At 36.6% G+C, this 27227-nt stretch overlaps 1 long non-coding RNA gene across 1 annotated transcript; it reads right to left on the bottom strand.

Annotated features, from left to right (window-relative positions):
* Window positions 1-2159: 2159 nt before the first annotated feature.
* On the bottom strand, window positions 2160-25800 carry LOC144352775 (uncharacterized). The gene is made up of 2 exons (XR_013420664.1): window positions 25544-25800; window positions 2160-2398 (listed from the first exon to the last, which is right to left on the bottom strand). It is a non-coding gene; the product is annotated as an uncharacterized LOC144352775 (long non-coding RNA).
* Between the last annotated feature and the right edge of the window lie 1427 nt (window positions 25801-27227).

Below are 27227 nucleotides of genomic sequence, written 5' to 3'. Positions count from 1 at the left end.
CGCCCGGAGTAAAGATCCTTCAGTCGCACCATTTTTTTCTTCAAATTCAACACATCTTTTCATATTACATTTTTAATGATAAATAGTAAAATCTCGAATCTCGAACTTGAGGATTTTCACACTGTTGAGAATCTCCAATGACTGGCGTATTAAATAGCGTTGTTTATTTCTCAATTCATCTACATTATAGGCGTATAGTTGTTAAGAGTGCAGGTTTGTACCATTTCACTGTTTTATGATGTACAAAATAGCTGTATTGTCGCTGGCATATTGCCCGATCTGTTACATCACTCCAACCCAGGGGCAAATTTAACATTTACTTCATCAATTCGCTTATCAATAGATGGATTCTATCTTCTATTTTATTTCGTAATCTAATTGTTGAACACTTGCATCCGAATTTATATATAGTGCATTAACATTCAATTTCAAGGCTTCATCGTAGTAGTCAATTCAATTCCCGCCTGACAAAGAGTCGCAATGAACTATGGGTAGGGAGTGGCTTCGGGGTAACTGGCAGTATGACTATCCAAGCATCAAGAAAAAAAAAAAAGTTGACTATTTTTCTGCATTTCTGTTCCCAATTCACATCCTGGGGCACTCAGGGAACCCACTCGCATTTCCGCGATGCTAGGACGACAACATGTGTAATACAGCTATAGTCATTGTTCGCTCAGAAAACACGGATCGGGTTCATATTTCACGCAGGAATCATACTCTTTTGAAAGCCAGTTTAAACTCTCAGCGCAGTCATTCATGTTATCAACACTCCTAAGTCCCCAATGCGACGGACCACGTGAGTGACAGCACTGACTTTAGCTATTCAGGGCATTTTCAGTCTCGAGTTTCGAGCTTAAAGTTTTTCTCAATACTCGCACTTTTTAGGACATTGACAAAATGTACGCGTTCGCAACCCGCAGCGTTCTAGTCAATTTTAAAGTCAAATAAAAAAACTGACTAACTGTGAGTTAATTCATTTGAAAAATCAAAAATCTAATTCGACTGAAATCTGTGATTAGTATTTTCGTAAAAGTTCATTGTGCTTGCCAATCCTCAAAGGCACATAAACATAAGACCCCTCCCGCCACCACCACCAATAATGATAATCTACATCCAATTTACTTGTAGCTAGTAGATAACTGTCCAAAATGCATCTGAACTTAAAAAAAAAAAGTTTTACGTTAATAGATCACAATGTGAACAACGTCGTCACATCTGTACGCACCAATGACTAATGATCGTCCAGGCGTTTTCTCGTTTTCATTTATCATCGTTTTGATTAATAGAATCGACAAATAACAGCCTCGCAGTTACGACACGGTGTCTCGCTGTTACAGTAGTTTTGGCGACTCCACCGCCTCGCGTGCATAGAACCAATCGAGGTGAGTTTGATATACAGCACGCTCTTCAGAGTTGACATCATTCATTTAAAAACATTTGTCCTCTTGCCATTGCAAGCCGACTACACAAATATTTATTTCCCTCTCATCTCGTCACAATATAGACTATCAAATTACGTGAAAATACGAAACAGATTTGTTGATAATATACATATCGCGTAAATTCATCACGCATTGCGTCGTTCGGCGCGTATTCGTGGTGGTAACAGATCGAGACTTTCCGCGCAGTATTCGGACCTGTCAACCAGGCATGCCATGAAGTAAGTTTATACACATCTATTGGTCGACGGCGTGTGTACTTTCGGTTGCCCACTTTCACATCTGTTAGATTTGCGCTGCATGTCAAGTTTAGGGTCGATCCCGGGCCGATAGATGATGATGGGATCCAGAGCAGAAGACCACGTAACACGTTCTAGAAGAGTGTGTGTGTGTGTTTTAAATACAGTGTTTTGGTGGAATACTTTTGTTATGATTCAATGAACGAGAATGTAGCTGTAAAGGAAGTAAATAAATAAATAAATAAATAAATAAATAAATAAATAAATAAATAAATAAATGAATGAATGAATGAATGAATGAATGAATGAATGAATGAATGAATGAATAAATAAATAAATAAATAAATAAATAAATAAATAAATAAATAAATAAATAAATAAATGAATGAATAAATAAATAAATAAATAAATAAATAAATAAATAAATAAATAAATAAATAAATAAATAAAACTTAAAACAAACTTCAGACAGACTCAGATAATCGGTCTTGATCTTTTAGTACACCTTCCATCAACACTCTTAATCAATAACTTGACAGCAATGAACACATGTTTTCTCCATGACTTCAATCTACCAGCCTCGAGGGAAGAGATCTACGCTTTAATCCCAGTCGTCGTCTTCGTTCTCGTCGTCTCAATTCACACCGAATCATGTCTGGACATTCATAGACTTACAGTACAAAACTCGGCATTTGAATACGCAACGACGGGACACGTGTTCTGCGAGGAATAAATAGAAAGACGTTATATTGAAGCTGTGGTAATGAGAAAAAAAGAAGTTTTATAAGAATTATATGAGTCGAGAAAATTACCCGTATTCACATCCATGTTATGAACACGAGGGAATAGTATCGGTCGAGTGACTCGCTGTTCTTGAATGTAACACTACAAAATACCGACCACAGCATCGGGTAATTACAACCACAATTACGTACATGTATAATAAAAATCACATTTCTTTTATCAAATCCAATAATCTGAGTAGTACAATTATAATGCCTTCATTATAAAACGTTCAAGTAGTAAAGTCTTGTTTCTTGGGCACAAAAATGCCTGTGTCGTTTTACATTAGATGTGAAAGCAAGCGTGTCCAGTGGGCATTCAGGTGATGTGAACAGCAATTAAATGTTTTAACTATCTGCTTACGTGGTCCCGTATTTCACATGGTACATTTGAACTTAATTATGTCCCATGGCATAGCTAATATTATGATGGATGTAGCTTATAATAGTAGTGGTTGCAAAAAAACAAACCGTGAAGTTGAAAAGAAAAATCCTATGTCCAATTGTGGTTATTGTTGTTATTGTTCACTCTCCCGGAGTTATGTATTTTTGCGCTGGGTATATATGTCCAGTGCTCTAGTATACTCTGGTTAAATTCAATATTAAACATAACATAATATTTATGCGTTTTTTAACGTACTGATTTCAAATGAATATTTTCACTGCCATATGCTCATGCTGCCGAACCCTGACTTGGTGATTTCATCGCTCGTTCATGGTTAAAACGATGTAAAAAACGCCTCTTTATCTCCCAACTTGCATGTAATGGGAGAAATCGGGCAGATAAGGAACGGTGATATACCGGCGTTCTATACGTATTACCGAATTCCCCCGGGACCGTTGCTGTCTACGAGACTACAATGATGGGGAGGTATGGGCGTTGGGTAAATTGGTTAGAATGTGTGCTCGCGGAGCTTTACTCCCATTTGTAACAGCTGGTCGCTATATTCGTACTATTTATCACGGGCGGTGTGCTTTGTTTGTGTTTAGTTGCCACTGTTATGATACGGTGCGGAGATATTGACTCTCAGTGATTTCCACCTGGAATATTTAATGGCCTGACGATGTTGCGCGAGGGCCACCCTCCGAGTTTCCGACTGACGACCATGGCAATGTTCCGAGAATTCGTAGTCTGTGAACAAAGCATACACATAGAAAATCTAAGCTAACAAGTTCGCAAAACTGTTCAACAATACACAAGATTATTCTAAGCAAAAATTAAAAAAATGCGCTTCGAATATCAGTAGCTACCGGTTCGTGGCAGCGGCTGGTTGAAGACCGAACGAGTCAATTCATTTTTTTGCCGGTAAAATAAATCAAAAATAGATCTTCGTGTTGATGGTAACACGTGAGTTTGGTTGCGAATACAAATCATATGAGCGATGCCTATACAGTCGGTGTCCAGTAACGCCGGATGCTGTTCTATTGACCTTGAATTTAGTTTTCCGGACGATTCCATTATCTGCAATTAGGTCATTTCGTATTCCACGTAATTACAGACTCGTTAATTGGCCAAGTATAACGAGACTAGCCGTCTCACTACGCGTCGATTGTAATGCTTCACCTTGTCACTTGCCAGATAAACCGGGTGGTCATATTTCCACCAAGTTACGTCATTAGTCAATCACAAATGGTTCATCTAAATTTTAATATTTTTTTTCTGTTATCTCCGATTTTTAAATGCACGGGAAATAATCTAACACGTGATATTGCAGTGCGATATTAAACACATTTTCATTTTGACTTAACGAAGTTTGGTTTTCATTATTTTTAAGCGATATTCCCGGGTAGTTAATATGCACAACCATATGCTGAATCACGTTTCGGTCATTCCAGCAATCCTTATACAAACGGGTAAATACGGTGATCATTGATTGTACTATCACTCGTCAAAACCCGATATTAATATCCATAATGGGATGGACCGTCTCTTCTTTTGCGGCACACACAAACAAATCAGAGTTGGTTTTGTTTTAAATCACAGTGTATGTAACATCATACGTCTTAGCATAATAAATTATTCACCTTCCTTGTTTGAGATATCTACATCAATTCCCGCCTGGTAATTCTATCGTTTTTTGCGGTGTGATTCGACAAGTCCGCTATAGACTCTTCAATCAATTTGTTCAGGGTACTATGTTCGCTTTTGTGTGCACACGCCGAAACCAAACATATCGTATAGTTAGCACAGTGGAAATTTGATTTATAGCTTTATAGTGCGTTGAAAAGTCAACCATCGTACGGTAATGACGATGGTACACAATGAATGTTACGCAAGTACTTCTCGTTCGATTTGTGTGTATATGACTAGCTTTAAAATAGAAAATCACCGTATTTGCGGACTCGTACTGAAAAAAACAGCCCAAAAGCGCTGATAAAATAAATCCTCAATATCCATAATATGTTATATGTGTATGATATTTTTTTGTTTTGCTTTTACTACCATGCTATATCTCTCACGTGCTCGTCTATGTAAATTATGTATCACAGGTAGTGTGTGTGTGCCCGTAAATCAGAATGTCTTTGACACACGGGATACAAGAAGGACAATAAATAGCAAGGTGTGCATGGGAAACACCCCGGTACCTAAAGTCAGCACATGTGGTTGCTTATAAATCAGCTCTGGGGCATGCATGCGTTGAAGATGAATGGGGGGAGGGGAATGACGTCATCGCGATTGTGACGCACTTTGGCGACGTGTAGATGCAGTCCAGACACAGCAGTGGTCGACGACGGCAGCCTGGAACGACACAAAACGTGACACAACGATAAATGGCATATATATTCTGTTTAATTGTATCACATACTGGTGTTACACTACAGTAGTTGGTGGGGCATTTTTCATCGTGTCATCTGTACGAGCCCGCTCTGGGCGAACCCCACCAATCACTCAAACCGCTGGTTCTACGCGGTGTAACTGAATGAATATTGTAAACGAAAAAATGAACTGAACATACTAGAGTATGTGACTGAACTGCACAGCATCACTGAATGACGTCACAATTTAATATATATGTGTATCTGTGGTTGATTTTTTATTCAGAATCTTACCAGTCCGCACGCATTTCAAAAAGCTTGAACAGAAAATCAACCCATGCGACCACGGTAAGCAGCGATGTACTCGACCACGAATTAGATGTAATTATATGTCACAAGGGTTCCAACTCTCAGAAATCAATTATAACATTATAACTGTGTCATGTGTCCAGGTTACATAACATTTGCATTCCTTCTTTGTCTGATCTGTAGAAAAACTTCCACTTACCCCTGAAAGCATCATCATAAGGGTTTCAGATTGTGAACGGTTTCTGAGAAATTTTGTAAAACACCTGGAATCGAATTTAGAAGTTCATTTAAAATACTTGAAAAGGAACTTGAATGATTGCAACAATAAAACAATATTTCAGGGATCATGGACATATCAACACAGGTTTTCAAGATTTCATCATTGCTTGCATATAGTAACATGTGAGAATGTTTACAGGAGTCAGTGAAAGATGTGCTGTAATCAGACAACGTGGAAATGTAACTTTAAATTGGACCTCACTGATTAACGTTCGTACGATACATTTATTCAATCGCAATCCTTGTATCCAAATTAGATATTATTTTTATAATTATTCGACCACTTTAACAACTGAAGCAAGAAAAAAACGAACAAACTTGTTTTTGTCGAATAGCTGAGATACAATGTCCGGGTTTTCTATTTGATATGTTTCAGAAGATATCAAAGACAATCCGTATCATGCGTAATAAATAGTGCGTCTGAAAACGAGGTCTAAATCAAGTAGATAATTGCAAACTTACAAATGTGGGAAAATTTGTAGTTTTAGTTTAACATCCATTGTTAAATATTAAAAGTGTCATAAAATCAGACGGAGACGGTGTCTCAAAATTGAGTACAAACCAAATCAACTTTGAAAAAAGTATCCCGATGTAAATCGCCATCATAATTTAGACCGCCATCATTTTTGAGTCGGACGAATGATGTGACACACTCGCCGGTGTCGTCCATTATGCGTATATTTTAAATTATGACGTGAAACTTAAAGCTATCGATACCCCCTGTCAATGTCCGTATTATTTTCACAATTAACAAACTGAATTTGCTCCGACTCATAGATGATACCTACACGGCATGTGGCAATGGATTTTATATTCGAATAGTCTATAAATGTAGTTGAAAAAAATATATAAACCGGGATAAATGGATAAAAGATTTTGTCGTCTTAAAGTGGCTTCGTCGACGGCAGAAGTAAATAAACAATTCCACAAACGTAAGATCCATCTAGAAGATTCCAGACCTGTGGCATAAATTCAGATGATTGAAGCTTATCTATAAGTTAGCGGAAAGAATATGAAATTCGATAACTGTATTAAGTTTTTTTCCAAGCCACCATCTCTAGAAATCAACCAACAGATCGTCTGTTACGCGGGGCATATAATAAATCTTTATAATCCCTGTTGGTATAGGCGGAAATGAGTCTATTGTTTTTTTTGACATATTTCATTAGACAGTCGACATTCGATATAGTCATTTAATTACGAATTTATAGTAACGAGCGAGTAAATCGAACATCGGAGTGTTTCTCGTCCACGTCAGACATCCTGTCATGTGACAATAAAAGACGAATGGTTTCTCTAGAATGAACTGATAGCTCTACAATGCTTTGCCCTCGTCGAAAAGGTCACAACTAACCCTGAGTTAAAACACAGTCAAGCTTATTTGAAGTGTTTCCTCGGAAATGTAGATTAAGATACTGCCAGTCTCATTATCTATGTCCCTTTCAGGCAGCCAAAATGCGAGCTCTATTTTTGGTTTTAGTTATTTGTAGTATTTGACCAGAAATATTGGACGTCAACATTAACAACTTGTTTTGCTGACTCACAGCCAACCGAAACTGGCATAGTCACGTTTTTAATAATTAGTGTTGAAATTAAATGCATATTCAAAATCAAAAACGAAATCTCTTTTGTTAGTGATGTGAGGCTAAACCAAATAAGGACTAGTCTTGGCTGCACACCACACGAAACTTTTCAACATAAGTACACCCGCCAGCCGCCAAGCTTTTTCAAAGTCTATAATAACAGACATGACCAGAGCATTTTTTGTGAAGAAAAGAACAAATCTCGACTTGGAGGCTTGTCACGTGGTTCATGTAATCATATTATCCGAGTCAAAATATTGAAAATCGTTCGGGTTTTTTTAAAGTCAGATGCGATCTTAAATTTGTTACAGTATATACATTATTTATATACACCGCAATGGCACAGCGGTTTTCTGGTCGCTAACAACAACAACTAACTTCTGATTTATTTGTTGTGGGCGTCCACGAAACGCTGGAAAATAATCACTGAAAGCTTGGACAAGCTAAACATAACTCGCCAATCTTGGACATTACTTCCATATAGTTTGTTGGTATAACGACTAGGATCAAAAAGTTGAAATGTGACATTATCTATCCATGTTTAACTGTCCACAAGAAGCCAAATATGCGAAATTCCTCTCTTCACGAGAGCTATGAATAGTGCTACAGTATTGCAAATGACAGATTTGTGTTCCCTTCAAAACCTCCTGTATATATTTTCTCACAATAGATAGAATCAACCTCATTTTGATTAATAGATCAAAGAAGAATTTTGAAACAAATCGTACATAAAATACATTTTTTCAAATTTCCACAATACCCCAAATATCAGATTGAAATGTAACTTTAACAGAATTACATGCCATAGCCGGGTGAATTATGACGTTGTATAGTTTCCCGAACGAGTTCATGAAGGTCATGTACAACCCACAGCACAGCTGGAAATTGTAGAATATTTTTTAACACTTGTGTTTTGCATGGGGTAATAAATAAATACGCCGTCACCTGATTACGACCGACTTCACTCACACATCCACACATTACCTAATTTGTAAAAAGCCAGTGTTTAACCAGCTTTGGAATTAATGCTATCATCGGTGTACACTAGTGTTTATTTCCCTATCACTTCCCAATGGCCCAGTGTTGTTTGCATTTCAAAAATAATCGTTCCTGGAAAACTATCAAGGCAGAAAAACGGCAGTAGTTTCATTTTGCTTTTCAAAACATGATTTACGACAGTACTGGTATATAAAACCAACACTGTTCATTCATTATTGTTCTGTTGCTAAGTGATATTTATATGAATAATGACGTGTCATACGTGGTAGAACTTGACCAAAGCTAATTTGCTATAATTGCAATGTTTGCAATTTAATACTGTTTTTTTTTTATTTTCTTTCATATACATTTTTTCCAACTTTCGAAATAGCCAGTCATTGACTGCCACATTGAGTGTATGCTTACATAATGCCAGAACAAATTTGTGATTTACTCCCGAAATATTCACCTTGCAAAGTGCATAACTTAAACACCATGCTCCACACACTAAATTAATTGCTACATATTCTGTGTCTGTAACATAGGGGACTGAGTTGATAGCAATTAGAGGAGGAAATCCACAACAGTTGCGGGTAATTATTTGTGCAGCTCTCATATGCCCGTGTTAGATAAATAGTTATTAAATATCAACATAACGAGAAAGAAAGGATAATGATTGACTTATAATTGTTTTTTATTGTACTATTTTGTTTCATTAATTACAGGAGTGATTTATCGAAAGGGGCAACGAAGCTATCTAACCCGCCCGTAAATCCAGGAAGCGGCGCGGTCACAACAATCGATCGTTATAGCACAAATCCTGTTTCTATAGTTACTGTCTTGATCCCTGGAATTATTAGTTAAATAACTAAAGATCATGACCAAATTTATGTTTAATATACATGTCTGGCACTACCTGTTTTCTGAGAAAGCGTTATACATTACCAGCCAATAGTTATTGGAATATATATATATATATTTTATCATGGCAGGGAAGCGTGTTTGTTTTGCAATGCGTAACATCTCAATGTCTCGAATCCTCACTGATTAGCATGTGTATGCGTTTCTCATGTCATTTTTTGGGCGGTGTGAAAACCTATGGTGTTTTCTATTGAATGTACGGTACTGGGATATCGTTATTGGATGCATCCGCAGTGTAATAGACGGTAACAGTTTGTTTGTATGAATGGGGAACAACCAGTTCGGAGAAACAGTGCATGCGGGATAGAAATGGACATACATTTGGCTCCTGGCACGGCGAGAACCAAGACAGCGAACGTGGACCGATTAGAAGACATTGTAAGGGTAAAAAGAACCCATAATACGATGAGAATACATTCGCACACACGTGCTTGTTATCCTCCGAGTTTTTTCGGTACCAACATGTGGATAATATGTAATAATAATATAATAAGGAGTTTAGTGATAGGAAACGGATTACCCATACTAGCCTGACCTATAAGTCCAATTTTAAAGCATCTTGTTATTGATCTAGAAATTTGGATTGATTTCCTTAATTTCAATAATCGTATAATTATGTAACATACTTGACTCCAGGCTAGGAACAACAATTATTTGTGCAGCTTTCATACGCCTCTGTTAGATAAATAGTTATTAAATGTCAAATTAACGAGAGAATAGGGGTCAGGAAAGGTATAATTATCATTTTATAATTGCGCTATATTGTTTCAGTAATTGCAAGGGTAATTTATTGAAAGAGCAACAGAGTAAATGAACCTCTTGATAAATTATGACAAATACGTTAATAATTAGTTTGTAATTAAGACACTGTATCATTTTTGTAAATGCGTAGCTATGGTAATGTATATATTATCTCCAAGGTGTAGGAGAATACAATTGCAATTTCGTGCCTTTATTTACTAATGATATTTACTCGTGGCAAAGAAACACCGTTATCTGTTATCTTTGTCTTTACCAACATGTCACGGACATTGAGTAAGGAACTCAACATTGAGTTGCAACAATTTATGACTGGGTGTTTCAATAAATAAAACAATACCATACACGATTCTTTATCTTAATATCTTGCAATAAAAGTACTATAGAAGTTTTATAAATTCGTGCGGAGGAAATAAATGTTCATACTTGCAAACTGTCTTTAGCCAGCATTCCTATCCCCACCTCCTCCAAGCTTTCCGGGACATATGCATTGCTTTAGTTGCTATGTCCATTGCGTCCATCATTCAACGTTAAAAATGGACGGAGACGTGCACTTGTTAATAGTCTTGTTTGATATGGTATTTTAAGAACCAAATTGGATTTAAATTAATCGTAAACTAAAACTGTTGCCGCATAGTGTATACCGTTCGAGAAAAAAGGAACACAACTAAAAATGTGCAGTTGTAATTGTACGAGTGTTAAGTTATTTTAAAGTACCTCCTCTCAGTAAACATAGATATTACAGACAACTAACTGTGTCGAGTTTTAATTTAGTAGTTCGTAATCAAATTCAAACTGCAAACTCAAATTTAATTCTTTGAAGCTGATTCTGTCGTTTCGCGACTTTCTGAAGTAATTATCTTAAAAATGAAAATTAATGGTTTAGCTTCCTTGTGTTTTTTTTAGCTCCGCTGATTGTCCGTCGTCGTCCGTCGTCGGCGTCCTTCGGCGTCCGTGTCAATGTTTTACTTTTTCGATTTCTTCTTGAAAACTATAAGTCTGAATGCTTTGATATTTAGTGTATATGCACCTTGCGTACATCTCTCAGATTTGTTCATTTCATGATGATATCTTCAATTCTCTAATTTTGGTGAATATTTTTGTCATTTTTGGTAAAAAGTGATATTTTCGACTTCTTGTTAAAAACCGCAAGTCCAAATGCTTTGATATTACATATATAGGTACTACATGTGTACCTCTCTCAGATTTGTTCATTTCATGATGATATCTTCAATTTTCTATTTTTGATGAATATTTTTGTTATTTTTGGTGAAAAGTGATATTTTCGACTTCTTGTTAAAAACAGCTAGTATGATTGCTTTGATGCTATACATATTGTTCATTTTCTAACGATATCTTCTATTCTTAATTGAAATGTGCATTGCTAACATCGGAGCTATCACAGCCGAGAGGTTGCTTGTTATTATTCGATTTCTGAAGAAATACATAGGCGTACGATACATGCATTGGCCAGGTTCGGTTGTCTTTAAGACTTTTTTCTGAATTAAGAATATGGATGTTTCTATCAGATATTAGGTTATTGTATATTACTGATTCTTATAATATTGAGACTAGAATTGCGAAGCCGCATATTAATGAGGCTTTTGATTGGTCAATGTTTCTGACTGAACTGACCTGACCAAGTCTGTGAATTGATAAGCCGACAACAATGATTCGTCTTTGTTCAAATATTTAGAATCGGTTCCTGCTAACCCACATACATAATCTCGAAAGCGCTCAAAGTCACACAGTGAGAGTGCGTATACAGAAGAAAATATGTGAAGAAGACATAAAATATTGAACGGTTTTTATTAATCTAGATTTAAGCCGCGACAAGGATCAAAAGTTGTGACCCACGTGAACAAAACAGTCAAGTTGGCTGCACAAAATAGACAAATATTTAATTTGTTAGGGGGTTTTGTTGACGGACTACGTTGACTGTACACAAACAAGCTAGCAATAGAAATAGTACTAACAACAATATACGTACGTATCAACTACTCCTTACAAATGTTTTGCAATTCAAGGGTATGACAGTCAGTTTAAATCTTGTGCCTTCACAATGTTAGTTAACCTAATATACTTTCGTATTGGCTCATACAGATATGTCAGTAGTTGATTAAAATTCCTCCAACTGGTTGCTATACCAACAACAACAACAACAACCAACAATAAATGAGCCAACGTTTGCATAGTCAATGAGCCGATGACGTCACGCATATTACAAGAGTCGGTCATTTGTGTCAGACCATAGGCGATCAAATAAATGATCACAAATTAATTCTAGCAGAACTTCATATCAGAACTTACCTTTTACATTTTTTAAATTGTCAATATCGACAATGTCATATTATTGTCAATGCAATTAATAACTATCTACATACACAGAACTCGCGTAATTCACTTAAACCTGCATGCATATTTCAAACAACCTCTTAAAGTTGAGAATTCATACGCATTCGCTACCTTACTAGATTGTTAACAGACTCAACCTAGCATTGTTACTCATGGCTTGTGGAACATCGGAGAACACATTCTTTGAAGAAGATCAGTGTTATATTATGCATTCAAGTACAGCTTCCAACGGCCTTTATAGAGACACATCTATTTATCTATAACGTCCGTGAACTAACCAACTTGGCACAGGCATCGATCCAATGTCATGGGGTGCCCACAACCCTTTCTTTGTTTCTACAAGAACTTATTCTCCCTGAATTCTTACTTCACTGTCACATTCATGCAAACAATCACGTCGATGTAAATTTTGTTTTCGTCTGTGCTGTATATATTTCTCGTGGCCCCCGAAATCTCAATTTTCCACCACAGGCTGTCTGTACCATTTACTTTTGACATCATTCAATCTTGGATATTTTCTACTCCACTCTGCCTCTAATATCACCCACGTTATCTACTCAAGTCAGTGAATGACAAATTGCCTTTAACTTCATCAAATCTTACGATGTTATGCCAGATTTTATAAGCACATTCTGCCCATCATCGGGTGGCATCCGTCATATATCCTTCTGTGTCATAATCAAATGGTTTCTGTTTGAAAACTTAGGTCTACATAAGACAACTAATATTGATGCAAAGTGAGATCAACAGTGTTGTTGTATTTAGCCACAAGATCATTGCATCTGCCAACAACATTTTGCATTTTAAAGCTAGTTGTTATCCTTGGTTTAATATTATTTGAGTCCACCCCAAGAAGGAGATTGTGGAATATATTGCTGCAAATATGTGGAAAATTTATGATAGTAAATTTACAAATAAAGGAATAAATCAACCAGCAAGGGAGCAATTTGTTCCCATGGAGTTACCGATAATTCGATAAATTGTCAATATAAAACTCCAGCATACTGATAATGCAACATTTTGCATATATCTAAATAGAATTGTATTCACCCACTAGGTATTTGTAGCAACTAAAACAATTTTGATAATTTGTAACTATAATTTATCATGCTGTAAAATAGTATATACTATGTAAAATCTGAAGTTTTAATTAAATTCACATTTCATAAAGTTTGATTTATACGACCTCTAGATAAAATGACATCACAGTATTTGGACTCTCCTTGATAGAAGTTAAAATAGATAACATTGAAATATTGCAGCAATGAATCTTGCTTTGTCTGGTGTTTTATGGGTGTTTGGGTGACCAATTTAAGCTAAGCATGATTTTAAAATTGTGACTCCACTAGATACTGAGGTTCTCTGAACTTGGATCCACACGATATTATCTAACATGGTATAATACTCAGATCAGCAGTAATAACATGACAAATCTGGGCATAATTAAATAAAGCGAAAACTGTCCACATTAAAGTTAATGATAGTTATAGTTGATCCCTTCAGAAAAGATTGTTGGTGGATAATTTAGAATGGGAACAGACTGGTTATTAAAATCAGAAGTTATTTTTTCATGGTCAAGTATATTACTGAAATGGATAGCATAAATTCACCTAAGGAAGTAATTGTCGTTGCGAGATATGAACATATGTATTATCTCTTAAGGAAAATTACAATCAAATCATTTTGTTCATTTATTGTCACGTGTTTTCAACCAATGAATTCGCCTGCCTTAATAGTGAAATTGGAAGAAAGTTTTCACACGAAGACATGTCATCAAATCTGTAACAATTGCTTTTTTGTATTTGATCTAACTGACGAGAATCAATTGCCAGATTTCCAGTACTAACAGTGGTAGTGTGTTTGCATTGCTGCATTGGCCTTGCTGTTACACAGGTCTAATAATCACCTAATAAGAATGTTGGGTCTGGCACTGATTTTCCAATGCATAATTTGAAATATAGTACAAATAAATGTTACTATTCCTAAAAGTTGATAGAAAAAGTCTTAGTAATATGTCATTGATGGGGACCAAAAAAAAAAAAAACACACTAGTATTTGATTCCACCTGAAAACATATTTTCCTGCCTCTAAACAGATGGAAATATAGTTATTTTACCAAAATAACGTTATCTCCATGCAGACATTGCCTTATTGGGGCAAATAGGACAGCAGGTAATAAATGTGTTGTCTATGAATTAGTTTGCTTATGATGATAATGCAGAGTTAGACGTTTTAGCCCCCCCCCCAAGCCTCTCAGTGTATAACAAATTACGTATGGTGATAACAAGTTTTTTTTCACGTCTCTGGACATTTTTCAAAGGAGAAAACCAAAAATAGAATTTCACTTGTCGACATGCTCAGAAAACTTTCGTTTTTTTTTTATCTCAAGTAAACTTCTAGACGCTCCTTTCAGTACATGTATTGAGTATAGTCATCAGGTCTGTACTGCTGCTGGGGATTTGCAAACTCTAAAACAACCTTACTTTTTAAAGATCAGTTCTGTTATATATGTTGATCGTGCTGAGGCCATAATATGAAGCTCTGAAAATACCAACATAGATGTTAAACAGTCCACTGTTTTTGGAACATATGCAATTAATTGTGTGAAGAGAATAGAACCTAGAATGCTATTTATCTTCACTTCTCAAAGTTGTTTTTTCTGACATATATAATGCCTCAATTCAAATGTTTATATATGGTTAGTCATAATATTTTATCATTGTATACAAGTAAGTCGTTCTGACCCTGATACCATGACTTTATATGAGTGTTAAATATATACTGCGAGTTGTTTGTGATGTCAGAGATTCGATCAGCCAATATATTCAACATGACACACACCATACAAAGCTGGCTTGCCAATCATTGCAAATCATATTAATATTTTCAGTCATATTTGTAATGTGTGCAAGTCATACCATTCTGAGTGCTACAACTTACAGGAAATAATAATATTACTACTTAAAAATAAACAAAAAGGCACACAAACATACATTTATTGCTGGGTCATCAATGTGAAGAGTTGTCTAAAATATTGGAGTGGGCACCGAAATAAACTGGCCATTGAACATTTGGAATATATCTTGGAACGTTCTGTTTTGACTTTGGCACTTTTCAATCCCAACATTCAATACTATTTTCACCAGTGTTCCTGAGTGTTAGTTTTCAATGTTTACCCAAGTAACCCACCTGTTATGTTTTGGCAGAAAATTCAACCTGTTCACCAATATTTCTGAATCGATGCAGATGATCTTCTGTGGGCGGATTATTGTGTGGGTGATGTTTCTCCGTTATCAGTCAGAATGCAACAGAAGAGTTGTGTGAAATATTAAAATGCGAAATTTAACACACCCGTCAAATATAGTTGGACTTTCGATATGCAAATGTCCGACGATTGAATGCAAAGTGATAACAACCACTGCTTAGAATCTTCCAAGGGATATCGCAAATGTCTTTATTCTTATATAAGCTGAATTTCTAAATAAACTACATGAAAACAAAAGAGAGAAAGAAAACAGATCCTTTAATTCCATATTCAGATTTAGTGAGTATTAAATCCATCATCAATCCTAAATTTAGTGATTATATTACAAAGATATATCCAGCTGAAACTAGGAGTGAGGTTAATACAGAATCCGATTTAATTTTAGATCTGTGCCTTGAATTTCTACCACACTGTATAATAAAAAAGATGATTTTAATGTTAATCTATTTCCCACAACTTTATAGCAACATTCCACACACGTCTACATTTTTTTGGGCATATAATGAGCTTGTGGTTAAATATAATAACACTGTTATGCAGATGATCTTAGATGCAATCAATGTAAAATATCTTTCTTTTAACTGATCTTACTGTGGAGGGTTGTGGGCTTCTCAGTGGCTCTTTTTATTTTTGTAGAATTGTTTGTCACGTCCTTTGTTATGTGTTTTGGAAATTTACATATATGTTCAGTATGGTTAGGTATGTTATTTCCACTATGAAGTGGTTGCTGCAGAATTATCTATGCTTAGGGCCAGAACTTGTTACAGTCTTGATCAGAAATTATGTATTGTCACTATGAAGTACGCTCATGGAGATGGAAAGTATAATTATTATAACATAAATCACCAATTCAAAAAGCAATAAATATAACAAAATGAACGACGTTCAAGTTGGAAAAATAAATCAGCATTGGTGCACACACATGTGAAATTGAGTGTGAATACTCTAAATGAATTGACACTGTTTATATTTTTCCATGAAAATGTGACAGTTCTTCATCAGCAATACAAACGATTTGTCTGTGATTAGTGTAGGCGCCTTGTGTGTGTCGGCTATAACATAACCTAAGAAATAGTTAATTTTTAAAACATTTGGTTATGTTATGCTGCAAACACTTGGACACCCTGTCCCCAAACCACACATTTCTGTAAAACGCCATCAAATACAACAAACTTTGGATTACAAACAGCTAATTCCATGTTGAGGTTGTATACACACTTGTAACTTGCGCAAGAATATGTATGATTTAGACATTGTCTAGCAACGCTGGTTGCCGTGGAATTACACCAATTTATTCATTCACTCATCCCAGTCAATGTTGGTTGTTACAAGAAAATTATAAAAGACATAATACAAACAGGTGAATGAATACAATTGCTGAAACGCGCACTTTCTCACTGATGAATCAATATCACAGGTACATATGCGACATTACAATGACTATATAGACATGCGCATGACGTCACAAACGCCATGCAGAATATAATTCTGCACACAATGAAAGCCTAGAATAATCACGGTCAGAACAATCTCAGTTATGATCTCTATCAGGGGCAGATCTCTCCACCACCAGTGAAGAACGTCTGTGTGGATGTAATCAAAATTACAGGCACATATACAAATATATAACCATAAAGTACAACAATTGAACTCAGCAAATGTGCTTCGCCATTGTAAGCAGACACGTTCCTCATTACGCCACAATGCACTGTCACAATAAAGACAGAGTGACATAGAATGAAGACGAAATTCCTGAAGACTGGGCTAAAAATATTATATGCACTATCTACAAGAACAGAGATAGAACCCTGTGTAGTAATCACTGTATGAGATAGTGGTCGGGATAATCCTCTTGAACAAGAGGATTCAAGACCCACTAGAAGAGAAACCAGGGAGGCTTACACAGGGGTAAAGATTGTCATATGATGTTCGTTCATTCATGGAATAGGAATAAGTGCTCACCATTTCAACTGCCTGCATTGCCTGTTATAAAATTTGTAGAATTCAAGGCTGCTTTGACAGTGTTCATAGATCCTCCATGTGGCGTATCCTTCAGGACTATGGAGTGCCATTCAAGTACATCCACCTAATCCAGTCTTTGTTTGTCATTGTAGGTGGATAACAGACTGACTGGTTGAGGATTGGGACAGATGCAATGGAGATAGAAATCCAGGTGAGGAAAAGAAGAACATCAGCAGTCTTTGAACATATGGGTAAAGAGTGGGGGGGGGGGGCAAGCAGGCTCCGAATATGGAGCAGAGATATGGACTACCACCAACACAGATGAATGCAACCTGTCGGGCATCGACAATTTATGGAAGTGTGATGGTTACAACGGGTATGCGATTCGGCCAACAGGGGGAGTACTCAACAGCCATCCGTGTATCTCAGGTTGTGAAAAAATTAGACTATGACTGTTCAGCCACATATGCTGTATTGGACCAGAAAGACTAAGATCTAGAATGGATCAAAGGAGGCAACTAACAGAAGAAGCACTTTACGAGATGGGATGAGGGAGCTGAGAAGAATGTTAGATCGACCACTGGCGTTGTTGCAGATCTGCAAGAGTGGAGAAAGGTGGTCGCTCTGGTGGCCATGTCACTTTTCGCATAACACTTCGTACTTCAATGCACTGATGTTACTCAAGTTTTCCTATTGTCATAGTTATTCAAGGCTAATTAAAACTTGCCGGGTTAATACAGTGGATTTAGTTATACATAGTATCATTATAGGTTTATTGAACAACAGTGTGTGTATAATTGAAATATATATTATGGTATGTTCGATTATTAAAGTCAGTAAAAAACCACCCACAGAGTTGGTAAGATTAATTAGTTAGAATATGCAATGTCAATACTGCTTAAGAAGTTAGGACATGCAAGGTTAATATTGTTATTTTGTTGGTGTTTTGATTAGCCTTGCAGGCTAGTTATAGTAGGTGTTGAAATATGTAGGGTCTACAACCTCATTTGCTGTCAACTGATTAAGACCCGTCGGGGAATCGTTGTTGCCATCTGGTCCCTGTGTGTTTGTCGTCTCCCCACGGTATACCACTCTTCATTGTACACTGACCCCACCATAATAGTGACATCATCTCTCACTGACAAATAGGCCCCAGGGGAGAAACGTGTTTTACAACCTTGAAAAGGGATATATATGTCTCTTGTTAAGTTTACATGATTGTACATTTTGGTGTAAGATTTACAATTTATTGATAAACAGTCACGAGTATATATATATATAATATCAAACAAATAAAAATGAAATATACATAGCTCAAAAAATAAAGACCTATTAATAGATTATTTGCAAGGGTTACTCTCGCGTTCTTATTATATTGTATTCTAATAATACGACGCTTGTTATGTCGAGTATATTGTTCGAAATTATATTTGCATAGAAAAAATCTCAGTCTAACAGTTAAGTGGGAAATGACTGGATGTTAAAAGGATGAACTCATCATAGAACAATTATTAGTTAATCGCCATCTTGGAAATTTCATGGATAACCACTATGAACAGTGGAAAGGAATCTTTTATTGTACGCCTTTTATATAACATGATAAATAATATTATCTTTGTGGTAGCACTTTTTTCAATGTATGTTCAAGTCTAAGGCTGGGAAGATACAGATTCCACTTTATCACGGCAGTATAGGGTCAAAGATCACAATTTGCATAATCCACACAATTGGCGTGCGACGATTTGACCGTCCGCAATGCTGAGTGGGTGTGGACATCGTGCGAAACAATAGCAAACAGCGTCAAACGTTTGTGTTGGGTAACTATTCATACAATATTTAATCACTCTCTGGGCGAGATCAGCTTAACCCTTGTAAATGTTTGAAACTCTCCGACTTTAGTGCAAAAACTGAAATCTCCTGTTTCAACAAATAGACTACACAAAGTGAAACGAGATATCGATGATCGGATTTGGTAAGAGGATGAAAAAAGACTTTAATTCATAACTACTGATATGGCAGAGTTATCACCATAACAACGGTAGCATCAACGTACAGTCATAGTTGTTCGTGTCTTTCACTCGATAGTTGTTCAGGCTGTTCGCAAAACTTCTGTTAAAACAAGATATCTGATGTGTACTACATTATCGTGCTAACAATATAACAATACAGTTAACAATAACAATAACAATAACAATACAGACCGTAAAACCAGGGTTTTTTTTAATCGTATGAGTCGACACAGAATAACATCATGCATGTACTACACTAATCCATTGTAAAGATGACGTCACCTTCATCATCGCTGCTGTGATATATGTCATTTGATCTGTTTAAATAATCTGCTTTAATCCGAAGCATTCTTGTAATATTTGGATCTGACCTTAATCATAACAATGACTCTGTCAGGTCGCATGGTACTTGGGCCTATACACAGGTAAATGTATAAGAAGTAGTAAAGAACAAACATGCTGGTTTACGAATTCAAAATTATACCAGGTACTTAATGTTCTGATAATTTTACACGTTTTTGAAACGATATGATCATGCGTGAAACACAATGTTTATTTCAAGAAATACCTCTTGTGTCTGTTAAACCTTCAAGTTGACTCCTTTTATTTTATTTTATTTTATTTTATTTTATTTTATTTTATTTTATTTTATTTTATTTTATTTTATTTTATTTTATTTTATTTTATTTTATTTTATTTTATTTTATTTTATTTTATAATCTGTAAGTCCCGAGTAGCAAGCTTAACGTTCGACGTTTGGTTATTATATAGTCCTGTTATCGGAAAAATGTGACTTATTTTAACGCGATGTTCATCTGTGAGTCGATACATGCAGAAAACGTAGCATTTTGGCAAATATAAACGGTCTATCAAATTTCGTTAAACCATCATCCGTAGAAACAAAGGGACTTACAGGAAAATTGCATTAACAATATCTTGCAGCCACTTTTAAGATATGTTGGTCGGTTGTTATATCGCCTTTTCGCTGTTACCTTATCCCGCGTCTCACTCTAGCGCGTTTCAGTAGCGCCTAAGGGCAGAACACAGTGATCAGACTTTACTTACATCAGCGTATTTTCTGTCGTCAATTGTTTCTAAACTCATTTTTGGCTAGCAGTTTAACTGCGATGTTTGCATTTGACGACACTAAAGTCTGTGCCCCCGAGACGCCCATTGCTTTTTGGATGGGGCAGACACTTCCTCGACAAGGATCCACAAAATTAACAAGTGACGCCATGATGACGTCACGTAATATGTCCCTAGAATGACGGATATAGCTAGAGTTGCGGCTTCATTTCATGTCTCCAGTCAGCTGGAAAAAAAAACTTGTATTGACAAAAGTGGTCTTGCATTGAATTGAATTGTCACAGATTTGTCGTGAAATCGAAGAATGGGAAAATATAAAAACGAAAATAGATGCATTATCATAAACAAAACAGATGAAGCCGTCAAGAGCGATCTTTTACTTTCAAGAAACTTATCTCATCAATCGTGTTGGCAAATGTTTGGAAACGTGATAAACTGAGCTGAAATGCCATAGATTTGAAATATACTATATATGGAGTGTAATTACCAGCAAAGACTGCGAATAAGTTGTCGTATTGGTTTTAATCTGGATTCTCCATCAAATGGCAGACGTTGTATATAGACATAACATGTCTGCTCCACTCGAGACACGTCATTCAGAAGTAGAATTCGGTGGAGTCTTTCTGTTGTTTTTTTTTTCAATGTACTCAGAACAGAATATTGATATCGATACTCCCTGAAATCATAATACACCAAGATACGATTGAGTTGAGAAAAATGAAGAGGTTAGGTGGTCCAATGTATTTCCTCGTCCATAGGACGCGGGTTTTGCTTGGCGTTATCATGTACGCATTGAGACGCACGTGTCTCATCTAAGTGTGGCCATAGGGAATTATGATATAAAATTTATTTTTCGTTTATAATGTGGGCGGACTCGATGACTTGGCCCTTTACTTAACACGTGTCCCCCTACATATGTGCATAATGAATAAATTAAGTGAAATTAGGAGAGTTCGCCCTTAAGGGCCGTGGAGATGCTGTTCTGTGCCGCCTGGGTTATTACAAGTTTCACAATTTTGTTGGCACAGTCGCTTGTCATTTTCAGTTTGATGCCTATGGCTTCTATCAGTACATCTAATAAGATAGCACAAAATGCTCTATAGAAATGGTGCACTCAATAGATTGAGTGTTTTTATAGGATATAGAGCTACCGGTTTGGAGGCTCTTTTGTCTCCTCGAACCCTCTAATATCACGACTCCACGGTGACTGTATACAGCATATCGTATTAAATGAGGAATGTTGGAAACTAGAAAATAACGCAACAGAGTAATATTTAAAGTTATAGTGTTCGATTTTTAATAAGCAATCTATCAAGTAATTCTGTTAGATGGATAGACTTATATTAAACAAACTGCGGAAGATTCGTTCGATATCGATTCTTTTGAGTAGGCGCGCTTACAGTTGGCCGAAGAGGGTTTGTAGCCTCCCACAACAATATCGTAGTCAATATATAAAGACGAATATCAGTTATTACTTTAACGATTTGCCACCCCTAAAAAAACAGCCAGATATTATTTCTGTTTCAAAATAATGCATCACCAAACACCCGCACCGCACCGCATTACATTCAGCCACACGGCAAGTGTGTATACATCAGAAACAACTCCTTGATTTCATGCTAATTTATTGTTGTTAACGAACTGATATCCGATTGCAGGCAGATTGCGAAGAGTAACCTCACGGTACAGTACTGTGAAAGCAAAGTTCCAATCGTGTTTGTTTTCCGGAAAAGAACTAGAGGGATCAATTTTCCAACATTGAAAAGGAAAAAAACGACCAAGACTTCTTATTTAAGTGCTCACTTTGCTCGCTTATATTTACATTACTGTGCCTCCTGGGGGGATGCAGCGTTTTCTACCCTTTCTGTTGACCTCCTCCCGCAAAACACTTTGCCTTTTTCACTCGACACTGAGCTAGCCACTGAGGTGGTAGCACTCAATGAACAAGTCGAAGAAAGAGGGCCACACCATCGCCACTCGATGGACATTTTTAATTGCTCCATTGTCATGAAGAGGCTTGGTGGACAGACGAAAAACAACACACCAGGCACAAAAATTGGATGCTTTTAGTGTTGTTTGAGTCCATCAATTGAATTAACGGCGGTGTGGCATTTAGCGTCGTTAAGTAGTGTACAGCGCCGTACGTGTATTCATCGGGTATTAACGACTGCCTCAAGCAACGGCAATGGGCGAACCGTTGAGGTTCTCTTTTTAAAAAGAAGGCATATTTCGTTAAAATACAACACATATGAATTTACACGAAGAATGCTCTGACTTTGATCCCCGACATATTTCTTCGTCTCAGACCAAATTGTATGCGTTCTCTTATATATTACCTTTCGACAGTTATCCTCTGTGATATGCGATTTTTGACTGTAGAGGTAAGCATATCTCTGTTGAGTTGGGTATGCCTGCCTATATGTACGGCCAACTAACTCGCCATGTCTAAGTCTATCGTGTGTCTTGTTTTTTTTTTTTGTACTGGATACAAGGTGGGAGGGTTGAAACTGCTAATGGGTTTCATTTTATGCTGTTTATCGTGGAAGGTGACCACGATATCTGTAACCTAATCTTAGTGATACAGATCAAATAATGTACTGTTCAATAATCGTCAGAATTCCAGTCGACAATTACTAAATACCTTGCTGTAGCCCGAAAGAGCTTTTATTTTCTTGGCGATTCAGAGGGGTGTTTAGGTGTATGTGTTTACTGTCATGGAACAACATAATTAATATCGTAGTATATATGCTCTAAGTAAAACGGTTAAAGTAAACATCTGTGTTTGTGCGTAAAGTATGGGCGACCGAATACCACGATCATGGATGCTGCCCTTAGAACACACGCGTTCGTTTCCTCGTACTGTACCAACAACTTTTAACGTATCCACCCATATGTCTCCCTCCAGCAAAACCGGGACCGTGTTATCAGAAAAGTTAATTTCGAGGGCTGTGCACTGTATATTTCTCAGGGCTGTTAAAACATATATTAAGACCTTGGCTTGTATGGTTCTATCAGCCAAATGGCTTGAATAACTGTACTATCCCCGATATCCATACACATACTATATAGTCGTGTATTCTTTTTTAATGTAATTTGTGTTAATCGCATAAGTTGAGCACACATACGCTTATTTTGTAGTCATGTTCATTAACGATCTTTGTAGTGAACGGTACCGAAGCGGGCGCAGTTACGTTTGACCAAGATCCATTCCCCTGAAGACAGGTGATCGACATTCACACACCACGCTGATGAAACTGAATGCTCACGCGACAATCAACTCTCTGCAGAGAAAAAAAAAACAGTTTGTGCAGCCAAAGAAAAAACATATTAGAAAATATCGCTCGATTCTACAAACACCGCGCAAAAAAGGCTGATTAATGAAAATTCGACTTTTGACGAAGGAACCAACACGTGTTCATAACACAAATTCAATTTCTACTCCTTTTTTCGATATAATTGCAATGAGTGGGTTGGATGGGAGAATTATTAAAACGGTTGGCATACAAACCAGACAAGGCGTTCAATACGAAATTAGTTTGTAACACGTCGACAAATATGATTACAGCGTGTGGAAAAGGGACGCTATCAAAATCTTTTACCCAGTGGACATCTAATCATATTACTGTCCATGGAAGGAAATTTTAATGCACGGTTAGGAGAGTCTGGCAGTATACTCCATTCCAAAATTAATGTTTGTTCTGCGTTATTTTGAGTGTATTTTATTATCGTAGAGGATTGATCATTTTTCAATTACCTAAACAGTTACTGAAATGAATGTTGTTAATTTAGTTAATCTATTTATGACTCGAGACTGGTTGTACTTCTACAATAGTGTCAAACCGTCTACGTCGTACATTAACACCGGCACGGTGAATTAAACCGAGTTCCGTGCAAAATTGAAGTTTACGCAACCGACATCGTCGTGTATGTGCGATGATGCCTCAGATTTTATAGTCTCTCTGAAAAAAACCACACCCATAGTCAAACCGGCGAAGGTTGTAGTCAAATCTTCTTTGACGCCGCCAACTTCCGAGCCATTTGTCAGCGGCGTACAAACCATCATAGAGCAAATAATCTTGATATGTACAAGCCTTAGTTCTGATATTTTAATTTGATGAAACCGTGTAGGGTTTCGCCTATGAGATATCTCTTTTCTCCCCTGAAAGCTGATACGGTATTTTGTGCTCATCTGACAAAAACAAAACATCTTGTGCCGGGTAGAATATGGAAGCGTGACCACGAATACGCTCACTCATGGCCCCTATGCATATAATACTGGGGAATTTGTTGTTTCGCTTAATAATTTTCCCCAACTCAACCGAGCGTACAAACAAATGAATCAGTTGATTTTACAGCCCCGGGCTAGTGTATGTTCATTTTGTATTTGTGTAATTTGCCCGTGTTTGATTGTGGGTAGAATGGACGATTTAATATTGGACTAGTATTTGTCTGGTTTCTCCCAAATTTTGTTAAACAGACACATTGAAATGAAATTATTCTTGGCAGTGTACTATTGCTATGATTAGATTCGTGCAGGAATTCACTATATAATTATTTTCAGTTCATTTAGAAAAAGATCGTATATTTACTTTTGATAAATTGAACTTGAAAATGAAAATATCAGAAGTTAGAAATGTACTTGATAGTCGCGCTAGTTTTGAAAACACCATACATTTTGCCGTTTGCAAAGATGTTAAATTTAAGCCATATTGCTTAAGTTGAAAGAAACAGATTCGTTGAGTATTACTCTTTGCAAAAAAACCTGTAATTTTCTTTTGAAAACTAGAAGAATAATTCTGTTTTAAATTCAAAATACTCACGCAAACGTCACAGGGATATGGATAAGTCAGTCGGCGTTGTATTAATGCATACAAATATAGGCGAGAGCAAGACTTACTAAAATCATGACTCTCGTTTAATTCTCCAGTTCCCCTCTCGAAACAGCTGATATCTGGCGGAGATGAAAAAGAATCAACCTCCACGAAGAAGGTCATGGCCCGGCGTCGAAAACTGCAGTTTGTTTGTTTGGTCAGCCATGTCTTTGTCTGCTCCTATTTTTTTCCTCGTGCTCACGGCTCTTATAAGATACGCTATCGTTGATGGCTATGTAAGGATTACTCTGTTTTAGTGGGGAGATTGTATGGTATTTTTAACATAACCTATTATTTTTACAGGTGAAAAAAATAATTAAAACTTTTAGTTCCCAGTTGGATTAGAATAAATATGACACAAGTGTGCGCAGTGAATTATTTTGGTATTGCGACTTTTCCAGCACACACGCTCGTCTTTGCACATTAATTGAATTATCACAATATTTCCCACGGCGGTCAGGTGGAGTCCGACGAGGGGAAGGGGAAAAAGTCTCAAACAAAAGAGAGATTTGTCTAAGTTCCTTTAACGAAAACCTTCGTAATTTGAACACGGGCAAGATAGAAAAAATGCGTGAAAAAATAAACCACAACGGGTCACTGTTTTTGACAGCTGCGTTATTAGAAAGTTAAACTTACGCTTAGACCCGTTTTTTTTACAATACCCGGCCACCCTGAGGTAAGAATTCAACACGACTGACTTTTCTAATTTCTCAACAAAACAGGGAACAAAGACAAAAACTTTATCAACAGTTAGAGCTTATGCGGCCCTTTTCCGTTGACTATTAGACCAATTCCGGGCCAGTGAGCAAATAGAATGGATTAAAATGCTCCAGCAGATTGTGCGAGGAAGCATGGGCAGTTGAACTCGGCTGGATAACACAAACGTACGCCAATCAAACGAATAAGATGCTGTACAGCTAGGGTATTTGGCGTTTCTAGTCACAGAACAAAAATCCACTCAGCATCACTTGGGGGAAACGCAGTAATATATGTCTTGTTCAATTTACTACCACCCCAAAACCGGAGAACGCTGTAAAGTTCTGATTCTGAAGGGGAATGCAATACTCGTGACGTATCAACAGTGATGCCGATATACATTGTTCCTAAAAAAAACTATCGTATAATGCAAACACTGTATATTTCGTATACCTGAACCCATGTCTATTCAATTTATGTAATAGTACAGCGTACAGCGTACAGTTATACTTTCTGAGTTCGATAGTGATTTCAGTATAAACGCGAGTGCCCTTTTTATTCTATGCAGTGATCACCACTTCACTGTGTGTTTAGCAGGTGTGTGATTTGTGATGTACAAAACATTGACGTGGTCTACGACAATGACATAGTGTCATTTTGTTTTTGTTTTGTTTTTAATTCCATGTCACATAATGCTGGAATTCACTCGTTCTAATGAACATTATGTACTTTACTCACATTGATTTACATATTTACTGCTACTTAAATTAATACTTTTAACTATAATATGAAATAATTAATCTTTATTCATCGTACAATCGACGTCATACCAATTAATTCAAGTGTGAGCACGCGCTGCAATGTTGCGAATTTCTGTTCGTGTTTTCAATCAGTGTAATACTGAGCCGAAATTACCCACTATGCCCTGCAAAACGAG

Source organism: Saccoglossus kowalevskii, chromosome 2, assembly GCF_978046115.1.
Source record: "Saccoglossus kowalevskii chromosome 2, keSacKowa6.1, whole genome shotgun sequence".
In the NCBI taxonomy this organism is placed as follows: domain Eukaryota; kingdom Metazoa; phylum Hemichordata; class Enteropneusta; family Harrimaniidae; genus Saccoglossus; species Saccoglossus kowalevskii.
The sequence above is the reverse complement of the archived record's forward strand: the minus strand, read 5'-3'. Positions and strand labels throughout refer to the sequence as shown.